The sequence below is a fragment of the Pelophylax lessonae genome, assembly GCF_965119305.1.
Source record: "Pelophylax lessonae genome assembly, chromosome: 2".
NCBI classification, from domain to species: Eukaryota; Metazoa; Chordata; class Amphibia; order Anura; family Ranidae; genus Pelophylax; species Pelophylax lessonae.
In genome coordinates, this window is record NC_138769.1 from 114,084,771 (window position 1) to 114,107,522 (window position 22,752).

The window sequence follows — 22,752 nt, forward strand, 5'->3', positions numbered from 1 at the left end:
CCATACTCCCCCTACTCCTAGCCTTTTAGGGGTACAAACAATAGTAATTGGGGCCTAGTGTGGTTGTGTACGTGTGATATACATACACTTTTTTTGGATCATATTTTCTATTCCGCTATTTAATCAAAAACCTTTGGGGATCAGTTAAATTGGGGGATAGTCTGTGTTGGTACGTGTGAGAGAGATCCACCTTTCCAAGTTGTTGGGGTTCATCTCATACTTCTGAAGGTTTGAGGGTGCTGCCTGTTCCATACCCCCCCTACTCCTCATCTAGCCTTTTAGGGGTACAAACAATAGTAATTGGGGCCTAGTGTGGTTGTGTACGTGTGATATACATACACTTTTTTTGGATAATATTTTCTATTCCGCTATTTAATCAAAAACCTTTGGGGATCAGTTAAATTGGGGGATAGTCTGTGTTGGTACGTGTGAGAGAGATCCACCTTTCCAAGTTGTTGGGGTTCATCTCATACTTCTGAAGGTTTGAGGGTGCTGCCTGTTCCATACTCCCCCTACTCCTAGCCTTTTAGGGGTACAAACAATAGTAATTGGGGCCTAGTGTGGTTGTGTACGTGTGATATACATACACTTTTTTTGGATCATATTTTCTATTCCGCTATTTAATCAAAAACCTTTGGGGATCAGTTAAATTGGGGGATAGTCTGTGTTGGTACGTGTGAGAGAGATCCACCTTTCCAAGTTGTTGGGGTTCATCTCATACTTCTGAAGGTTTGAGGGTGCTGCCTGTTCCATACTCCCCCTACTCCTAGCCTTTTAGGGGTACAAACAATAGTAATTGGGGCCTAGTGTGGTTGTGTACGTGTGATATACATACACTTTTTTTGGATCATATTTTCTATTCCGCTATTTAATCAAAAACCTTTGGGGATCAGTTAAATTGGGGGATAGTCTGTGTTGGTACGTGTGAGAGAGATCCACCTTTCCAAGTTGTTGGGGTTCATCTCATACTTCTGAAGGTTTGAGGGTGCTGCCTGTTCCATACCCCCCCTACTCCTCATCTAGCCTTTTAGGGGTACAAACAATAGTAATTGGGGCCTAGTGTGGTTGTGTACGTGTGATATACATACACTTTTTTTGGATCATATTTTCTATTCCGCTATTTAATCAAAAACCTTTGGGGATCAGTTAAATTGGGGGATAGTCTGTGTTGGTACGTGTGAGAGAGATCCACCTTTCCAAGTTGTTGGGGTTCATCTCATACTTCTGAAGGTTTGAGGGTGCTGCCTGTTCCATACTCCCCCTACTCCTAGCCTTTTAGGGGTACAAACAATAGTAATTGGGGCCTAGTGTGGTTGTGTACGTGTGATATACATACACTTTTTTTGGATCATATTTTCTATTCCGCTATTTAATCAAAAACCTTTGGGGATCAGTTAAATTGGGGGATAGTCTGTGTTGGTACGTGTGAGAGAGATCCACCTTTCCAAGTTGTTGGGGTTCATCTCATACTTCTGAAGGTTTGAGGGTGCTGCCTGTTCCATACCCCCCCTACTCCTCATCTAGCCTTTTAGGGGTACAAACAATAGTAATTGGGGCCTAGTGTGGTTGTGTACGTGTGATATACATACACTTTTTTTGGATCATATTTTCTATTCCGCTATTTAATCAAAAACCTTTGGGGATCAGTTAAATTGGGGGATAGTCTGTGTTGGTACGTGTGAGAGAGATCCACCTTTCCAAGTTGTTGGGGTTCATCTCATACTTCTGAAGGTTTGAGGGTGTTGCCTGTTCCATACCCCCCCTACTCCTCATCTAGCCTTTTAGGGGTACAAACAATAGTAATTGGGGCCTAGTGTGGTTGTGTACGTGTGATATACATACACTTTTTTTGGATCATATTTTCTATTCCGCTATTTAATCAAAAACCTTTGGGGATCAGTTAAATTGGGGGATAGTCTGTGTTGGTACGTGTGAGAGAGATCCACCTTTCCAAGTTGTTGGGGTTCATCTCATACTTCTGAAGGTTTGAGGGTGCTGCCTGTTCCATACTCCCCCTACTCCTAGCCTTTTAGGGGTACAAACAATAGTAATTGGGGCCTAGTGTGGTTGTGTACGTGTGATATACATACACTTTTTTTGGATCATATTTTCTATTCCGCTATTTAATCAAAAACCTTTGGGGATCAGTTAAATTGGGGGATAGTCTGTGTTGGTACGTGTGAGAGAGATCCACCTTTCCAAGTTTTTGGGGTTCATCTCATACTTCTGAAGATTTGAGGGTGCTGCCTGTTCCATACCCCCCCTACTCCTCATCTAGCCTTTTAGGGGTACAAACAATAGTAATTGGGGCCTAGTGTGGTTGTGTACGTGTGATATACATACACTTTTTTTGGATCATATTTTCTATTCCGCTATTTAATCAAAAACCTTTGGGGATCAGTTAAATTGGGGGATAGTCTGTGTTGGTACGTGTGAGAGAGATCCACCTTTCCAAGTTGTTGGGGTTCATCTCATACTTCTGAAGGTTTGAGGGTGCTGCCTGTTCCATACCCCCCCTACTCCTCATCTAGCCTTTTAGGGGTACAAACAATAGTAATTGGGGCCTAGTGTGGTTGTGTACGTGTGATATACATACACTTTTTTTGGATCATATTTTCTATTCCGCTATTTAATCAAAAACCTTTGGGGATCAGTTAAATTGGGGGATAGTCTGTGTTGGTACGTGTGAGAGAGATCCACCTTTCCAAGTTGTTGGGGTTCATCTCATACTTCTGAAGGTTTGAGGGTGCTGCCTGTTCCATACTCCCCCTACTCCTAGCCTTTTAGGGGTACAAACAATAGTAATTGGGGCCTAGTGTGGTTGTGTACGTGTGATATACATACACTTTTTTTGGATCATATTTTCTATTCCGCTATTTAATCAAAAACCTTTGGGGATCAGTTAAATTGGGGGATAGTCTGTGTTGGTACGTGTGAGAGAGATCCACCTTTCCAAGTTGTTGGGGTTCATCTCATACTTCTGAAGGTTTGAGGGTGCTGCCTGTTCCATACTCCCCCTACTCCTCATCTAGCCTTTTAGGGGTACAAACAATAGTAATTGGGGCCTAGTGTGGTTGTGTACGTGTGATATACATACACTTTTTTTGGATCATATTTTCTATTCCGCTATTTAATCAAAAACCTTTGGGGATCAGTTAAATTGGGGGATAGTCTGTGTTGGTACGTGTGAGAGAGATCCACCTTTCCAAGTTGTTGGGGTTCATCTCATACTTCTGAAGGTTTGAGGGTGCTGCCTGTTCCATACTCCCCCTACTCCTAGCCTTTTAGGGGTACAAACAATAGTAATTGGGGCCTAGTGTGGTTGTGTACGTGTGATATACATACACTTTTTTTGGATCATATTTTCTATTCCGCTATTTAATCAAAAACCTTTGGGGATCAGTTAAATTGGGGGATAGTCTGTGTTGGTACGTGTGAGAGAGATCCACCTTTCCAAGTTGTTGGGGTTCATCTCATACTTCTGAAGGTTTGAGGGTGCTGCCTGTTCCATACCCCCCCTACTCCTCATCTAGCCTTTTAGGGGTACAAACAATAGTAATTGGGGCCTAGTGTGGTTGTGTACGTGTGATATACATACACTTTTTTTGGATCATATTTTCTATTCCGCTATTTAATCAAAAACCTTTGGGGATCAGTTAAATTGGGGGATAGTCTGTGTTGGTACGTGTGAGAGAGATCCACCTTTCCAAGTTGTTGGGGTTCATCTCATACTTCTGAAGGTTTGAGGGTGCTGCCTGTTCCATACCCCCCCTACTCCTCATCTAGCCTTTTAGGGGTACAAACAATAGTAATTGGGGCCTAGTGTGGTTGTGTACGTGTGATATACATACACTTTTTTTGGATCATATTTTCTATTCCGCTATTTAATCAAAAACCTTTGGGGATCAGTTAAATTGGGGGATAGTCTGTGTTGGTACGTGTGAGAGAGATCCACCTTTCCAAGTTTTTGGGGTTCATCTCATACTTCTGAAGATTTGAGGGTGCTGCCTGTTCCATACTCCTCCTCCTACTGCTCAACCATCCTTTTAGGGGTACAAACAATAGTAGTTGGGGCCTAGTGTGGTGGTGTACGTGCGAGATACATACACTTTCTTTTTGATCATATTTTCTATTCCGCTATTCAATTAAAACCTTTGGGGATCAATTCAATTGCGAGATAGTCTGTGTCGGTACGTGTGAGATCCACCTTTCCAAGTTGTTGGGGTTCATCTCATACTTCTGAAGATTTGAGGGTGCTGCCTGTTCCATACTCCTGCTCCTACTGCTCAACCATCCTTTTAGGGGTACAAACAATAGTAATTGGGGCCTAGTGTGGTTGTGTACGTGCGAGATACATACACTTTTTTTGATCATATTTCCTATTCCGCTATTCAATAAAAACCTTTGAGGATCAATTGAATTGCGGGATAGTCTGTGTCGGTACGTGTGAGATCCACCTTTCCAAGTTTTTGGGGTTCATCTCATACTTCTGAATGAAGGTTTGAGGGTGCTGCCTGTTCCATACCCCCCCTACTCCTCATCTAGCCTTTTAGGGGTACAAACAATAGTAATTGGGGCCTAGTGTGGTTGTGTACGTGTGATATACATACACTTTTTTTGGATCATATTTTCTATTCCGCTATTTAATCAAAAACCTTTGGGGATCAGTTAAATTGGGGGATAGTCTGTGTTGGTACGTGTGAGAGAGATCCACCTTTCCAAGTTGTTGGGGTTCATCTCATACTTCTGAAGGTTTGAGGGTGCTGCCTGTTCCATACCCCCCCTACTCCTCATCTAGCCTTTTAGGGGTACAAACAATAGTAATTGGGGCCTAGTGTGGTTGTGTACGTGTGATATACATACACTTTTTTTGGATCATATTTTCTATTCCGCTATTTAATCAAAAACCTTTGGGGATCAGTTAAATTGGGGGATAGTCTGTGTTGGTACGTGTGAGAGAGATCCACCTTTCCAAGTTGTTGGGGTTCATCTCATACTTCTGAAGGTTTGAGGGTGCTGCCTGTTCCATACCCCCCCTACTCCTCATCTAGCCTTTTAGGGGTACAAACAATAGTAATTGGGGCCTAGTGTGGTTGTGTACGTGTGATATACATACACTTTTTTTGGATCATATTTTCTATTCCGCTATTTAATCAAAAACCTTTGGGGATCAGTTAAATTGGGGGATAGTCTGTGTTGGTACGTGTGAGAGAGATCCACCTTTCCAAGTTGTTGGGGTTCATCTCATACTTCTGAAGGTTTGAGGGTGCTGCCTGTTCCATACCCCCCCTACTCCTCATCTAGCCTTTTAGGGGTACAAACAATAGTAATTGGGGCCTAGTGTGGTTGTGTACGTGTGATATACATACACTTTTTTTGGATCATATTTTCTATTCCGCTATTTAATCAAAAACCTTTGGGGATCAGTTAAATTGGGGGATAGTCTGTGTTGGTACGTGTGAGAGAGATCCACCTTTCCAAGTTGTTGGGGTTCATCTCATACTTCTGAAGGTTTGAGGGTGCTGCCTGTTCCATACTCCCCCTACTCCTAGCCTTTTAGGGGTACAAACAATAGTAATTGGGGCCTAGTGTGGTTGTGTACGTGTGATATACATACACTTTTTTTGGATCATATTTTCTATTCCGCTATTTAATCAAAAACCTTTGGGGATCAGTTAAATTGGGGGATAGTCTGTGTTGGTACGTGTGAGAGAGATCCACCTTTCCAAGTTTTTGGGGTTCATCTCATACTTCTGAAGATTTGAGGGTGCTGCCTGTTCCATACCCCCCCTACTCCTCATCTAGCCTTTTAGGGGTACAAACAATAGTAATTGGGGCCTAGTGTGGTTGTGTACGTGTGATATACATACACTTTTTTTGGATCATATTTTCTATTCCGCTATTTAATCAAAAACCTTTGGGGATCAGTTAAATTGGGGGATAGTCTGTGTTGGTACGTGTGAGAGAGATCCACCTTTCCAAGTTGTTGGGGTTCATCTCATACTTCTGAAGGTTTGAGGGTGCTGCCTGTTCCATACCCCCCCTACTCCTCATCTAGCCTTTTAGGGGTACAAACAATAGTAATTGGGGCCTAGTGTGGTTGTGTACGTGTGATATACATACACTTTTTTTGGATCATATTTTCTATTCCGCTATTTAATCAAAAACCTTTGGGGATCAGTTAAATTGGGGGATAGTCTGTGTTGGTACGTGTGAGAGAGATCCACCTTTCCAAGTTGTTGGGGTTCATCTCATACTTCTGAAGGTTTGAGGGTGCTGCCTGTTCCATACCCCCCCTACTCCTCATCTAGCCTTTTAGGGGTACAAACAATAGTAATTGGGGCCTAGTGTGGTTGTGTACGTGTGATATACATACACTTTTTTTGGATCATATTTTCTATTCCGCTATTTAATCAAAAACCTTTGGGGATCAGTTAAATTGGGGGATAGTCTGTGTTGGTACGTGTGAGAGAGATCCACCTTTCCAAGTTGTTGGGGTTCATCTCATACTTCTGAAGGTTTGAAGGTGCTGCCTGTTCCATACTCCCCCTACTCCTAGCCTTTTAGGGGTACAAACAATAGTAATTGGGGCCTAGTGTGGTTGTGTACGTGTGATATACATACACTTTTTTTGGATCATATTTTCTATTCCGCTATTTAATCAAAAACCTTTGGGGATCAGTTAAATTGGGGGATAGTCTGTGTTGGTACGTGTGAGAGAGATCCACCTTTCCAAGTTGTTGGGGTTCATCTCATACTTCTGAAGGTTTGAGGGTGCTGCCTGTTCCATACTCCCCCTACTCCTCATCTAGCCTTTTAGGGGTACAAACAATAGTAATTGGGGCCCAGTGTGGTTGTGTACGTGTGATATACATACACTTTTTTTGGATCATATTTTCTATTCCGCTATTTAATCAAAAACCTTTGGGGATCAGTTAAATTGGGGGATAGTCTGTGTTGGTACGTGTGAGAGAGATCCACCTTTCCAAGTTGTTGGGGTTCATCTCATACTTCTGAAGGTTTGAGGGTGCTGCCTGTTCCATACCCCCCCTACTCCTCATCTAGCCTTTTAGGGGTACAAACAATAGTAATTGGGGCCTAGTGTGGTTGTGTACGTGTGATATACATACACTTTTTTTGGATCATATTTTCTATTCCGCTATTTAATCAAAAACCTTTGGGGATCAGTTAAATTGGGAGATAGTCTGTGTTGGTACGTGTGAGAGAGATCCACCTTTCCAAGTTTTTGGGGTTCATCTCATACTTCTGAAGATTTGAGGGTGCTGCCTGTTCCATACCCCCCCTACTCCTCATCTAGCCTTTTAGGGGTACAAACAATAGTAATTGGGGCCTAGTGTGGTTGTGTACGTGTGATATACATACACTTTTTTTGGATCATATTTTCTATTCCGCTATTTAATCAAAAACCTTTGGGGATCAGTTAAATTGGGGGATAGTCTGTGTTGGTACGTGTGAGAGAGATCCACCTTTCCAAGTTGTTGGGGTTCATCTCATACTTCTGAAGGTTTGAGGGTGCTGCCTGTTCCATACTCCCCCTACTCCTAGCCTTTTAGGGGTACAAACAATAGTAATTGGGGCCTAGTGTGGTTGTGTACGTGTGATATACATACACTTTTTTTGGATCATATTTTCTATTCCGCTATTTAATCAAAAACCTTTGGGGATCAGTTAAATTGGGGGATAGTCTGTGTTGGTACGTGTGAGAGAGATCCACCTTTCCAAGTTGTTGGGGTTCATCTCATACTTCTGAAGGTTTGAGGGTGCTGCCTGTTCCATACCCCCCCTACTCCTCATCTAGCCTTTTAGGGGTACAAACAATAGTAATTGGGGCCTAGTGTGGTTGTGTACGTGTGATATACATACACTTTTTTTGGATCATATTTTCTATTCCGCTATTTAATCAAAAACCTTTGGGGATCAGTTAAATTGGGGGATAGTCTGTGTTGGTACGTGTGAGAGAGATCCACCTTTCCAAGTTTTTGGGGTTCATCTCATACTTCTGAAGATTTGAGGGTGCTGCCTGTTCCATACCCCCCCTACTCCTCATCTAGCCTTTTAGGGGTACAAACAATAGTAATTGGGGCCTAGTGTGGTTGTGTACGTGTGATATACATACACTTTTTTTGGATCATATTTTCTATTCCGCTATTTAATCAAAAACCTTTGGGGATCAGTTAAATTGGGGGATAGTCTGTGTTGGTACGTGTGAGAGAGATCCACCTTTCCAAGTTGTTGGGGTTCATCTCATACTTCTGAAGGTTTGAGGGTGCTGCCTGTTCCATACTCCCCTACTCCTAGCCTTTTAGGGGTACAAACAATAGTAATTGGGCCTAGTGTGGTTGTGTACGTGTGATATACATACACTTTTTTTGGATCATATTTTCTATTCCGCTATTTAATCAAAAACCTTTGGGGATCAGTTAAATTGGGGATAGTCTGTGTTGGTACGTGTGAGAGAGATCCACCTTTCCAAGTTGTTGGGGTTCATCTCATACTTCTGAAGGTTTGAGGGTGCTGCCTGTTCCATACCCCCCCTACTCCTACATTAGCCTTTTAGGGGTACAAACAATAGTAATTGGGGCCTAGTGTGGTTGTGTACGTGTGATATACATACACTTTTTTTGGATCATATTTTCTATTCCGCTATTTAATCAAAAACCTTTGGGGATCAGTTAATTGGGGGATAGTCTGTGTTGGTACGTGTGAGAGAGATCCACCTTTCCAAGTTGTTGGGGTTCATCTCATACTTCTGAAGGTTTGAGGGTGCTGCCTGTTCCATACTCCCCTACTCTAGCCTTTTAGGGGTACAAACAATAGTAATTGGGGCCTAGTGTGGTTGTGTACGTGTGATATACATACACTTTTTTTGGATCATATTTTCTATTCCGCTATTTAATCAAAAACCTTTGGGGATCAGTTAAATTGGGGGATAGTCTGTGTTGGTACGTGTGAGAGAGATCCACCTTTCCAAGTTGTTGGGGTTCATCTCATACTTCTGAAGGTTTGAGGGTGCTGCCTGTTCCATACCCCCCCTACTCCTCATCTAGCCTTTTAGGGGTACAAACAATAGTAATTGGGGCCTAGTGTGGTTGTGTACGTGTGATATACATACACTTTTTTTGGATAATATTTTCTATTCCGCTATTTAATCAAAAACCTTTGGGGATCAGTTAAATTGGGGGATAGTCTGTGTTGGTACGTGTGAGAGAGATCCACCTTTCCAAGTTGTTGGGGTTCATCTCATACTTCTGAAGGTTTGAGGGTGCTGCCTGTTCCATACTCCCCCTACTCCTAGCCTTTTAGGGGTACAAACAATAGTAATTGGGGCCTAGTGTGGTTGTGTACGTGTGATATACATACACTTTTTTTGGATCATATTTTCTATTCCGCTATTTAATCAAAAACCTTTGGGGATCAGTTAAATTGGGGGATAGTCTGTGTTGGTACGTGTGAGAGAGATCCACCTTTCCAAGTTGTTGGGGTTCATCTCATACTTCTGAAGGTTTGAGGGTGCTGCCTGTTCCATACTCCCCCTACTCCTAGCCTTTTAGGGGTACAAACAATAGTAATTGGGGCCTAGTGTGGTTGTGTACGTGTGATATACATACACTTTTTTTGGATCATATTTTCTATTCCGCTATTTAATCAAAAACCTTTGGGGATCAGTTAAATTGGGGGATAGTCTGTGTTGGTACGTGTGAGAGAGATCCACCTTTCCAAGTTGTTGGGGTTCATCTCATACTTCTGAAGGTTTGAGGTGCTGCCTGTTTCCATACCCCCCTACTCCTCATCTAGCCTTTTAGGGGGTACAAACAATAGTAATTGGGGCCTAGTGTGGTTGTGTACGTGTGATATACATACACTTTTTTTGGATCATATTTTCTATTCCGCTATTTAATCAAAAACCTTTGGGGATCAGTTAAATTGGGGGATAGTCTGTGTTGGTACGTGTGAGAGAGATCCACCTTTCCAAGTTGTTGGGGTTCATCTCATACTTCTGAAGGTTTGAGGGTGCTGCCTGTTCCATACTCCCCCACTCCTTAGCCACTTTTAGGGGTACAAACAATAGTAATTGGGGCCTAGTGTGGTTGTGTACGTGTGATATACATACACTTTTTTTGGATCATATTTTCTATTCCGCTATTTAATCAAAAACCTTTGGGGATCAGTTAAATTGGGGGATAGTCTGTGTTGGTACGTGTGAGAGAGATCCACCTTTCCAAGTTGTTGGGGTTCATCTCATACTTCTGAAGGTTTGAGGGTGCTGCCTGTTCCATACCCCCCCTACTCCTCATCTAGCCTTTTAGGGGTACAAACAATAGTAATTGGGGCCTAGTGTGGTTGTGTACGTGTGATATACATACACTTTTTTTGGATCATATTTTCTATTCCGCTATTTAATCAAAAACCTTTGGGGATCAGTTAAATTGGGGGATAGTCTGTGTTGGTACGTGTGAGAGAGATCCACCTTTCCAAGTTGTTGGGTTCATCTCATACTTCTGAAGGTTTGAGGGTGCTGCCTGTTCCATACCCCCCCTACTCCTCATCTAGCCTTTTAGGGGTACAAACAATAGTAATTGGGGCCTAGTGTGGTTGTGTACGTGTGATATACATACACTTTTTTTGGATCATATTTTCTATTCCGCTATTTAATCAAAAACCTTTGGGGATCAGTTAAATTGGGGGATAGTCTGTGTTGGTACGTGTGAGAGAGATCCACCTTTCCAAGTTGTTGGGGTTCATCTCATACTTCTGAAGATTTGAGGGTGCTGCCTGTTCCATACTCCCCCCTACTCCTAGCCTTTTAGGGGTACAAACAATAGTAATTGGGGCCTAGTGTGGTTGTGTACGTGTGATATACATACACTTTTTTTGGATCATATTTTCTATTCCGCTATTTAATCAAAAACCTTTGGGGATCAGTTAAATTGGGGGATAGTCTGTGGTTGGTACGTGTGAGAGAGATCCACCTTTCCAAGTTTTTGGGGTTCATCTCATACTTCTGAAGATTTGAGGGTGTGCCTGTTCCATACCCCCCCTACTCCTCATCTAGCCTTTTAGGGGTAACAAACAATAGTAATTGGGGCCTAGTGTGGTTGTGTACGTGTGATATACATACACTTTTTTTGGATCATATTTTCTATTCCGCTATTTAATCAAAAACCTTTGGGGATCAGTTAAATTGGGGGATAGTCTGTGTTGGTACGTGTGAGAGAGATCCACCTTTCCAAGTTGTTGGGGTTCATCTCATACTTCTGAAGGTTTTGAGGGTGCTGCCTGTTCCATACCCCCCTACTCCTCATCTAGCCTTTTAGGGGTACAAACAATAGTAATTGGGGCCTAGTGTGGTTGTGTACGTGTGATATACATACACTTTTTTTGGATCATATTTTCTATTCCGCTATTTAATCAAAAACCTTTGGGGATCAGTTAAATTGGGGGATAGTCTGTGTTGGTACGTGTGAGAGAGATCCACTTTCCAAGTTGTTGGGGTTCATCTCATACTTCTGAAGGTTTGAGGGTGCTGCCTGTTCCATACTCCCCCTACTCCTAGCCTTTTAGGGGTACAAACAATAGTAATTGGGGCCTAGTGTGGTTGTGTACGTGTGATATACATACACTTTTTTTGGATCATATTTTCTATTCCGCTATTTAATCAAAAACCTTTGGGGATCAGTTAAATTGGGGGATAGTCTGTGTTGGTACGTGTGAGAGAGATCCACCTTTCCCAAGTTGTTGGGGTTCATCTCATACTTCTGAAGGTTTGAGGGTGCTGCCTGTTCCATACTCCCCCTACTCCTCATCTAGCCTTTTAGGGGTACAAACAATAGTAATTGGGGCCTAGTGTGGTTGTGTACGTGTGATATACATACACTTTTTTTGGATCATATTTTCTATTCCGCTATTTAATCAAAAACCTTTGGGGATCAGTTAAATTGGGGGATAGTCTGTGTTGGTACGTGTGAGAGAGATCCACCTTTCCAAGTTGTTGGGGTTCATCTCATACTTCTGAAGGTTTGAGGGTGCTGCCTGTTCCATACTCCCCCTACTCCTAGCCTTTTAGGGGTACAAACAATAGTAATTGGGGCCTAGTGTGGTTGTGTACGTGTGATATACATACACTTTTTTTTGGATCATATTTTCTATTCCGCTATTTAATCAAAAACCTTTGGGGATCAGTTAAATTGGGGGATAGTCTGTGTTGGTACGTGTGAGAGAGATCCACCTTTCCAAGTTGTTGGGGTTCATCTCATACTTCTGAAGGTTTGAGGGTGCTGCCTGTTCCATACCCCCCCTACTCCTCATCTAGCCTTTTAGGGGTACAAACAATAGTAATTGGGGCCTAGTGTGGTTGTGTACGTGTGATATACATACACTTTTTTTGGATCATATTTTCTATTCCGCTATTTTAATCAAAAAACCTTTGGGGATCAGTTTAAATGGGGGGATAGTCTGTGTTGGTACGTGTGAGAGAGATCCACCTTTCCAAGTTGTTGGGGTTCATCTCATACTTCTGAAGTTTGAGGGTGCTGCCTGTTCCATACCCCCCTACTCCTCATCTAGCCTTTTAGGGGTACAAACAATAGTAATTGGGGCCTAGTGTGGTTGTGTACGTGTGATATACATACACTTTTTTTGGATCATATTTTCTATTCCGCTATTTAATCAAAACCTTTGGGGATCAGTTAAATTGGGGATAGTCTGTGTTGGTACGTGTGAGAGAGATCCACCTTTCAAGTTTTGGGGTTCATCTCATACTTCTGAAGATTTGAGGGTGCTGCCTGTTCCATACTCCTCCTCCTACTGCTCAACCATCCTTTTAGGGGTACAAACAATAGTAGTTGGGGCCTAGTGTGGTGGTGTACGTGCGAGATACATACACTTTCTTTTTGATCATATTTTCTATTCCGCTATTCAATTAAAACCTTTGGGGATCAATTCAATTGCGAGATAGTCTGTGTCGGTACGTGTGAGATCCACCTTTCCAAGTTGTTGGGGTTCATCTCATACTTCTGAAGATTTGAGGGTGCTGCCTGTTCCATACTCCTGCTCCTACTGCTCAACCATCCTTTTAGGGGTACAAACAATAGTAATTGGGGCCTAGTGTGGTTGTGTACGTGCGAGATACATACACTTTTTTTGATCATATTTCCTATTCCGCTATTCAATAAAAACCTTTGAGGATCAATTGAATTGCGGGATAGTCTGTGTCGGTACGTGTGAGATCCACCTTTCCAAGTTTTTGGGGTTCATCTCATACTTCTGAATGAAGGTTTGAGGGTGCTGCCTGTTCCATACCCCCCCTACTCCTCATCTAGCCTTTTAGGGGTACAAACAATAGTAATTGGGGCCTAGTGTGGTTGTGTACGTGTGATATACATACACTTTTTTTGGATCATATTTTCTATTCCGCTATTTAATCAAAAACCTTTGGGGATCAGTTAAATTGGGGGATAGTCTGTGTTGGTACGTGTGAGAGAGATCCACCTTTCCAAGTTGTTGGGGTTCATCTCATACTTCTGAAGGTTTGAGGGTGCTGCCTGTTCCATACCCCCCCTACTCCTCATCTAGCCTTTTAGGGGTACAAACAATAGTAATTGGGGCCTAGTGTGGTTGTGTACGTGTGATATACATACACTTTTTTTGGATCATATTTTCTATTCCGCTATTTAATCAAAAACCTTTGGGGATCAGTTAAATTGGGGGATAGTCTGTGTTGGTACGTGTGAGAGAGATCCACCTTTCCAAGTTTTTGGGGTTCATCTCATACTTCTGAAGATTTGAGGGTGCTGCCTGTTCCATACTCCTCCTCCTACTGCTCAACCATCCTTTTAGGGGTACAAACAATAGTAGTTGGGGCCTAGTGTGGTGGTGTACGTGCGAGATACATACACTTTCTTTTTGATCATATTTTCTATTCCGCTATTCAATTAAAACCTTTGGGGATCAATTCAATTGCGAGATAGTCTGTGTCGGTACGTGTGAGATCCACCTTTCCAAGTTGTTGGGGCTCATCTCATACTTCTGAAGATTTGAGGGTGCTGCCTGTTCCATACTCCTGCTCCTACTGCTCAACCATCCTTTTAGGGGTACAAACAATAGTAATTGGGGCCTAGTGTGGTTGTGTACGTGCGAGATACATACACTTTTTTTGATCATATTTCCTATTCCGCTATTCAATAAAAACCTTTGAGGATCAATTGAATTGCGGGATAGTCTGTGTCGGTACGTGTGAGATCCACCTTTCCAAGTTTTTGGGGTTCATCTCATACTTCTGAAGATTTGAGGGTGCTGCCTGTTCCATACTCCTCCTCCTACTCCTCATCCATCCTTTTAGGGGTACAAACAATAGTAATTGGGGCCTAGTGTGGTTGTGTACGTGCGAGATACATACACTTTTTTTGATCATATTTCCTATTCCGCTATTCAATAAAAACCTTTGAGGATCAATTGAATTGCGGGATAGTCTGTGTCGGTACGTGTGAGATCCACCTTTCCAAGTTTTTGGGGTTCATCTCATACTTCTGAAGATTTGAGGGTGCTGTCTGTTCCATACTCCTCCTACTCCTCATCCATCCTTTTAGGGGTAGAAACAATAGTAATTGGGGCCTAGTGTGGTTTTGTACGTGCGAGATACATACACTTTTTTGGATCATATTTCCTATTCCGCTATTCAATAAAAACCTTTCTAGGGCAAGATCTTAAATTACAGAAATATGAGGAGACCGTCAAATAAGGGCCGTGGCCTGGGTCGTGGTGCTGCTGGTAGAGCTCCTGTTGCAAGGAGAGGACGTGGTCGATCTGTGCCAGCTACACGCACAAGTGAAACACCTTCCTCAAGTGTGAGTAGGCGACAGAACCTGCATCAGTATTTGGTAGGGCATCAAACGCCCCTAGAAGTGATGAGGCCAGAACAAGTTGAGGCGATAGTAGATTGGTTTGCTGCTGACAGTGCCTCCAGTTCCTTCACATTGTCTCCCACCCAGTCTACTGCAGAAAGGTCAGAGTTGGCACCTGCAGCCAATGTCCAACCGTCTTTCACCTCACCCCCTTGCAAATCAGGCCAGCAGTCTGAGCCCCAAGCCATACAGCAGTCTCTTATTCTTTTTGAGGACTCTGTCAGCAGGGTTTCCCAGGGCCATCCACCTAGCCCTGCCCCAGAAGTGGAAGAGATTGAGTGCAGCGATGCCCAACCACTTATTTCTCAAGATGAGTACATGCAAGGATCATCGCAGCACGTCTCCGATGATGACGAAACGCAGGTGCCAACTGCTGCGGCGTTCAGCATTGTGGAGACCGACAAGGAGGGCAGGGGTGAAGACTGGGTGGAAGATGATGTGGAGGACGATGAGGTCCTCGACCCCACATGGAATGAACGTCATGCAGGTGACCTGAGTAGTTTGGAGGAAGAGGCGGTGGTCGCACAGAGCCACCAGCACAGCAGAAGAGGGAGCAGGGTGCAGAAGCGGAGCGGCCGTGCCCTAGACACTACGCCCGCTACTGCCCAACGCAGCAAGGGAACGAGCGCACCAAAGTCAGCTCAAAGGAGTTCTCTAGCGTGGAAGTTCTTTAGAAAATGTGCTGATGACAGGACACGAGTGGTTTGCACCCTGTGCAATCAGAGCTTGAAGCGAGGCATAAACCTTCTCAACCTGAGCACAACCTGCATGATCAGGCATCTAAGTGCAAAGCACGAGCTGCAGTGGAGTACACACCTTCAAAACCAAGAAACGTCTCTGGCTCATCCTGCTTCCTCTTCTGCTGCAGTCTCGGCCGCTCCAGCCACATCTGTAGTGATACCGGCACCTGCCACCCCGCAAACAGACGATCTGTCAGCAACACCACCACCTGGGTCACCAACAACCATCTCCACAATGTCCCGTGGAAGCGTTCAGCTTTCCATCTCCCAAACACTTGAGAGGAAGAGGAAGTACCCCCCTACCCACCCGCGATCCCTGGCCCTGAATGCCAGCATTTCAAAATTATTGGCCTTTGAAATGCTGTCATTCCGTCTGGTGGAGACGCACAGTTTTAAAAACCTTATGTCGGTGGCTGTCCCACAGTACGTCGTGCCCAGCCGCCACTACTTTTCCAGGCAAGCCATCCCTTCCCTGCACAACCAAGTGGGGGAAAATATCAGGTGTGCACTGCGCAACGCCATCTGTGCCAAGGTCCACCTAACTACGGATACGTGGACCAGTAAGCACGGTCAGGGGCGTTATATCTCCCTAACGGCACACTGGGTAAATGCAGTGGCGGATGGGCCTGAGGCGGATAGCAATTTGGCGCATGTCCTTCCACCACCGAGGATTGCAGGGCGCTTCAGTTTGCCTCCTGTTCCTAACTCCTCCTACTCCGCTTCCTCATCCTCTACCGCCTCCTCATCCGGACAGCGTAACACCTTCACCACCAACTTCAGCACGGCCAGGGGTAAACGACAGCAGGCAGTTTTACAACTTGCCTGTTTGGGGGACAAACCACACACCGCGCAGGAGTTGTGGAGGAGCATGGAACAGCAGACAAATGAGTGGTTGCTGCCAGCGAGCCTCAAGCCCGGCCTGGTGGTGTGCGATAACGGGCGAAATCTCATAGCAGCTCTGGGCCTAGCCGGTTTGACGCACATCCCTTGCCTGGCGCATGTGCTGAATTTGGTGGTGCAGAGGTTCCTTAAAAACTACCCCGATATGTCAGAGCTGCTGCAGAAAGTGCGGGCCGTTTGTGCGCACTTTCGGCGTTCTCACCCTGCTGCTGCTCGCCTGGCAGCGCTGCAGCGTAACTTCGGCCTTCCCGCTCACCGCCTCATATGTGACGTGCCCACAAGGTGGAACTCCACCTTGCACATGCTGGAAAGACTGTGCGAGCAGCAGCAGGCCATAGTGGAGTTTCAGCTGCAGCACGCACGCGTGAGTCGCTCTGCGGAACAGCACCACTTCACCACCAATAACTGGGCCTCCATGCGAGACCTGTGTGCCTTGTTGCGCTGTTTTGAGTACTCCACCAACATGGCCAGTGGCAATGACGCCGTTCTCAGCTTAACTATCCCACTTCTATGCCTCCTTGAAAAAACAATTCGGGCGATGATGGAAGAGGATGTGGCACAGGATGAGGAGGAGGAGGAGGATGAAGAGGTAACATTTCCAAGGCTTTCAGGGCAGTCATTCGCAAGGGGCTCCGAGGGTGGGTTCCTGCACACGCAAACGCCAGGGACGCAATTGTCCAGCAGGGGCACAGTTCTGGAGGATGAGGAGGATGAGGAGGAGGAGGAGCTGGAGGAGGAGATGGAACCATGTTCACAGCAGGGTGGCACCCAGGCCAGCTCATGGCCATCACTGGTGCGTGGCTGGGGGGATACAGAGGACACGGACGATACACCTCCCACAGAGGACAGCCTTTCGTTGCCTCTGGGCAGCCTGGCACACATGAGCGATTACATGCTGCAGTGTCTCCACAACGACCGCCGAGTTGCCCACATTCTAACTTGTGCTGATTACTGGGTGGCCACGCTGCTGGATCCCCGTTACAAGGACAACGTACCGTCCTTAATTCACTCACTGGAGCGCGATCGCAAGATGCGCGAGTACAAGCGCACGCTGGTAGACGCCATGCTGCTGGCATTCCCATCTGACAGCGGGGCCACAGTGGAAGCACAAGGCAGAGGAGGAGGAGGAGGAGGTCGCCAACGCAACCAGGGCACCGCTAGCACCTAAGAAGGCAGGGTTAGCATGGCCGAAATGTGGAAAAGCTTTGTCAGCACGCCACAACAAACAGCAGCACCAGCAGCTCAGATGGAACGTCTTAGCAGGAGGCAGCATTTTACCAACATGGTGGAGCAGTATGTGTGCACACGCCTACATGTAGTGAATGACGGGTCTGCCCCCTTCAACTTCTGGGTCTCCAAATTGGGCACATGGCCTGAGCTTGCCCTTTACGCCTTGGAGGTGCTGGCGTGCCCTGCAGCCAGTGTATTATCTGAACGGGTATTTAGCACGGCTGGGGGCGTTATAACAGACAAGCGCAGCCGCCTGTCCAGAGACAATGTGGACAAGCTCACGTTCATTAAAATGAACCAGGCATGGATCCCACGGGACTTTTCCGTACCTTATGCAGAATAGCAATGGATACCGACCTTACCCACCCATTGTTCCATTTTTGCTCTTTCTCACTCTTTTGGGGTGTACCCTCATTTAAAATTTTTGAAAAGAAGCAGTGTTGGCTACCTCGTCCTCCTCCTCAGGGCCAGATTAATGTAGGGGCTATTGGAGCTGCAGCTCCAGGCCCCTACCTTTTATATAGGCCCCGGGTTGGCCATATTCACTGTTACCGCTCTTCTGTCACTTGTAAACACAGAAGTCTGGCTTCTATGCTCGCTTCCCCAGGCAGCACCCTCAGAACCTCCCCACACAGCGTGAAGGCCGGACAAGGAGGGACAGTTGGCGATGCATGGATGTGTTTATGGGCTTCAGAGACAGCATCCCATGTTGAATTAGGCATGCATGGCTGCACCCTTCCTCCTCTGGGTGCATGGCAAGGCACGGCCCTTAAGGCCCTTCAAAATCCTCAGCACCAAGCCCATGATGCTGTTAATCCGGCCCTGGTCCTCCTCCACCGCCGCTTCCACCTACACCGCCCATAGGTGTGCGCAGCCTATTGCATTAAGGTGTGCACCCCAAAGTTGAAATACACATGCATGTGTTTGCCAGCAGGGAGAGTAATGTATCGGGGCCATGTACCTGTAGGCAAGGAGAAATAGAGCAGAGCAGGTCCCAGGGAGATCTTTCCCATCTCCTCACTGGCAATGCTATGTGCCCTAGGTGATTAGGGTGTGCCCAGGCACACCCAGCACACCCTGTGCGCACGCCTATGTCACCGCCACATCCACCACCACCTCAACCTCCCTCCTACTCCATATGGGCCTCGTCCTTCAGAGATGAAGAAGAACATTGTTTTATTTTTCTGTTTTTTTTTGTTGTTTTAAGTTATTTCCCTATCCACATTTGTTTGCAGAGCACTTGCCATGCTCTTAATTACGTTTTGCTGCCATTTGCAGCACTCTAGCCCTTTCCTTTGGTGTTTTAGAGCCATTTTAGTGCCTTAAAGTTCGGGTCCCCATTGACTTCAATGGGGTTCGGTGTCCGGGAAAAGTTCGGTAAAAGTCCGGGACACGGACCTGGACTTTTTTTTAAAGTTCGGCCGAACCCGTCGAACACGGACATCTAGGTGTCCGCTCAACCCTAATTACAACCATATACAAAATAGATATAGATAAAACAACTAACTACCCATTACAAAACAGAAGTATGGCAAATTTGCGCCCATCCGTAGTGAACCATCAGGCTGGCTGCCAGGAACCTATGCATGGACACCGAACATGTTTTGAAGTCCTTCTTTAGAGGTGCAACGGTGGGTACTATTATTTTCTAGAACATAGAAAATAACTTAGCTTATGTAATGTTTTGACTGTGATATTATTGCATTTTTGTGATATGCTTAACCTTACACAGAGATGTATAGTAACTAAGTAGAACTACTTCACTACTGTACTTAAGTACCGAAAGGCGGTATCTGTACTTTCCTAGAGTAGAATTTTTTTCTCCTACTTCCACTTTTACTTCACTACATTTTTTTGATGATTTCAATACTTCTACTCTGATATTTTTTTTTTGTGCTGCATAGTTACTCGTTACTATTATAAAAATTACCACTGCCAGAACTGTAGATGGCAGGTTTCATGAAGCTCAAAACATGTGTATTATCAGCGCATACGAAAATAAATGCTACTGTATGTATAAATAAAAGCTGCATTTGAAATAATAAAAAACAATATGATGTTCAAACTTTTGACTTCTTTCTTTAATAACTACATAACACAGTACTTGTACTTTTACTTTCAGTACTTGAGTAGCAATTTTTTTTCAAAACTACTGGTGCTTTTACTTTCAGTACTTGAGTAGCAAAATTGAAAAAAAAACTACTTGCAATACTTAAGTACAAAAAATGTTAAATACTTTAGTACATCTACTCAAGTGACTTTTTGATTGAGCACTTCCACTTCTACTCGAGTCACTTTTTGATCAAGCACTTGTACTTTTACTCAAGTATGGGTTTTGAGTACTTTATACAACTCTGACCTTACATAATTACTCTTAATAGGAATAATTATGTCACTACTAACATGATACATTTGTGTTCTAGAAAATAATAGTACCCACTGTTGCACCTCTGAAGAAGGACTCAATTGTATCAGTCCGAAACATGTTAGGTGTCCACGCATAAGTTCATGGCATCCAGCCTGATGATTCACTACGGGTGGCCACAAATTTGTCATACTTCTGTGTTGTAATGGGTACTTAGTTGTTTTATCTGTATCTATTATGTATACAGTTGTAATGTTTGTATGTTTTCTATATATATTTTTATAACTCAATATAACGATAAATATTTTTGCTATTTTGGTCTGTCTTTAAAAAGTTCATGAGGGGTTTTTGGTGCAGTTCTGCACCCAATTTTGGCTTTTCAAAAATGTTTTGGACATGACAGACCATCTCTTTTAACCCCTTCCGCCCCGCCCACCGTAGATTTACTGTGGCACTCTATGTTGCTAGCCCATGAGACTGTAGGGGGCGAGCGCGCGCCGCCGCCAGCGCGCTCCCACTCCCGCTCGTTTCCTGGGGAGCCAGCGCGTTTGACCGGCGGCTCCGATGACCGCTGTCTGTCATTCTCCCTGCTATATAGGATCGCATGTCTCTGTGATTACTTCACTAGCCACGCCCCCTGACAGTTAGAATCACGCCCCTAGGGACACACTTAACCCTTTGATCACCAGTAAAGTTAACCCCTTCCCTGCCAGTGTCATTTTTACAGTAACAGTGCATATTTATAGCACTGATTACTGTAGTAATGTCACTGGTACCCCCAAAAGTGTCAAAAAAGTCAGTCAGGGGTTACGATCTGTCTGCCGCAATGTCGGAGTCCCGCAAAAAAAATCGCAGATCGCTGCCATTACTAGTTAAAAAAAAACAATAAAAATGACAAATACTTTCCCGTAGTTAGTAAAAGCAATAGCTTTTGCGCAAACCAATTAAAATACGCTTATTGCATTTTTTTTTACCAAAAATATGTAGCAGAAAACACATTGGCCTAAAATGTTAAAACATTTTGATTTTTACATTTTTTTTTGAGAATTTCATATAAAAAAATATTGTTATTTTTTCAAAATTGTCACTCTTTTTTTGTTTATAGCGCAAAAAATAAAAATCGCACAGGTGATCAAATACCACCAAAAGAAAGCTCTGTTTGTGGGAAAAAAGGACTTCAATTTCATTTGGGTACAGCATCGAACGACTGCGCAATTGTCCAGTAAAATCACGCAATGCCAAATCGCAAAATAGGGCCTGGTCATTGAGCAGCCAAATCCTCCGGGGCTAAAGTAGTTAAACACATACCATCTTTCCTCATACCATAAAGCCATTATGAAAACCTAATATGTCTAAATGGTAGCATAAACTCATATATATATATATATATATATATATATATATATATATATATATATATATATATATATTGTGAGGGATTAGCTCGGTAGCGGGTGTGGATGACCCCTTGGGGGGGTTCGTTACACAGAGAGATAACCGAGGAGTGGTTGAAAACAACAGTCTATGGTTTATTCTTGCAATTTTCTTCAAACCAGTGCATGCATCAAAAACCGCATAAATAAAAATAAACAAATTAAATCCTGCCCACTGTGGGTGTCTACCTTCACACACACAGGAACCTATCTATGGAGTCTGTCCCAACCTACTGCTGGGCAGACACTGCTGATCCTACAGCAGACACTCAATAGTCCATTTATTTTCTCTTCACACAGAAAATGTCCATTTGTTTTTCTTCACACAGAAAAAGTTCATCACCTCACCTTTAGAAGTCTCTCAGCTGACTGCTCTCCTCAGCTCACACAGCCTCAGGAGGCAGCCATCAGTAGTCATCCCCTGGATAACTTATAGAGGCCTTAATTGCCTCATTCTGAATAGCTGAATCTTTTTCAACGTCCTTACACCTTCCTGGCTACCTCTGCAGGCCGACACCCTATAGTAATTGGTGAATTGTCCAAACAAAGCAGAAATGTATCTCCCGTCTGTGACAACATCCCCAGATTTACCTGACTTCCTGTCACAATATATATATATATATATATATATATATATATATATATATATTTACACACACAATATCAAAGCTAAAAAATCAATAGAAGTCAAAACCAAAATCATTAAAAGTCTATCATATAGCTTTTGATAACATCCTGTGGGAGGGACGAAACACATCAGGTGGTGATGTCAGATCTGGCTGGTGACACGCTAGTGTTGGCTTATTTCCAGTTTCCTGTTTTTATTCTTGATTTGCCTTGTACAATACTGTGTTTTAGTATCATTTTAATAAATGGAATTACGCTATATATTTATCTTCTCTTCTGGCATTATACTATACATGAAGGGAATCTGCATCCACGAAGAAGGAGCTCCATTGGAGGACCACTAATCCCAGCATCTGAGATGTTTTGCAAAGCGCACATGACTTCTGTTATGGGAATCTATGGCAGCTGGTGAGTGGGTGGGCACACAGGAGGGGAGCAGGGACTGCACCAAATTTGTTTACAGCATTTGGCAGTTCAGAACTTTAATTATGATGGAACTGCAATAATTTTCACCAATATGATGGACTTTTATTGAT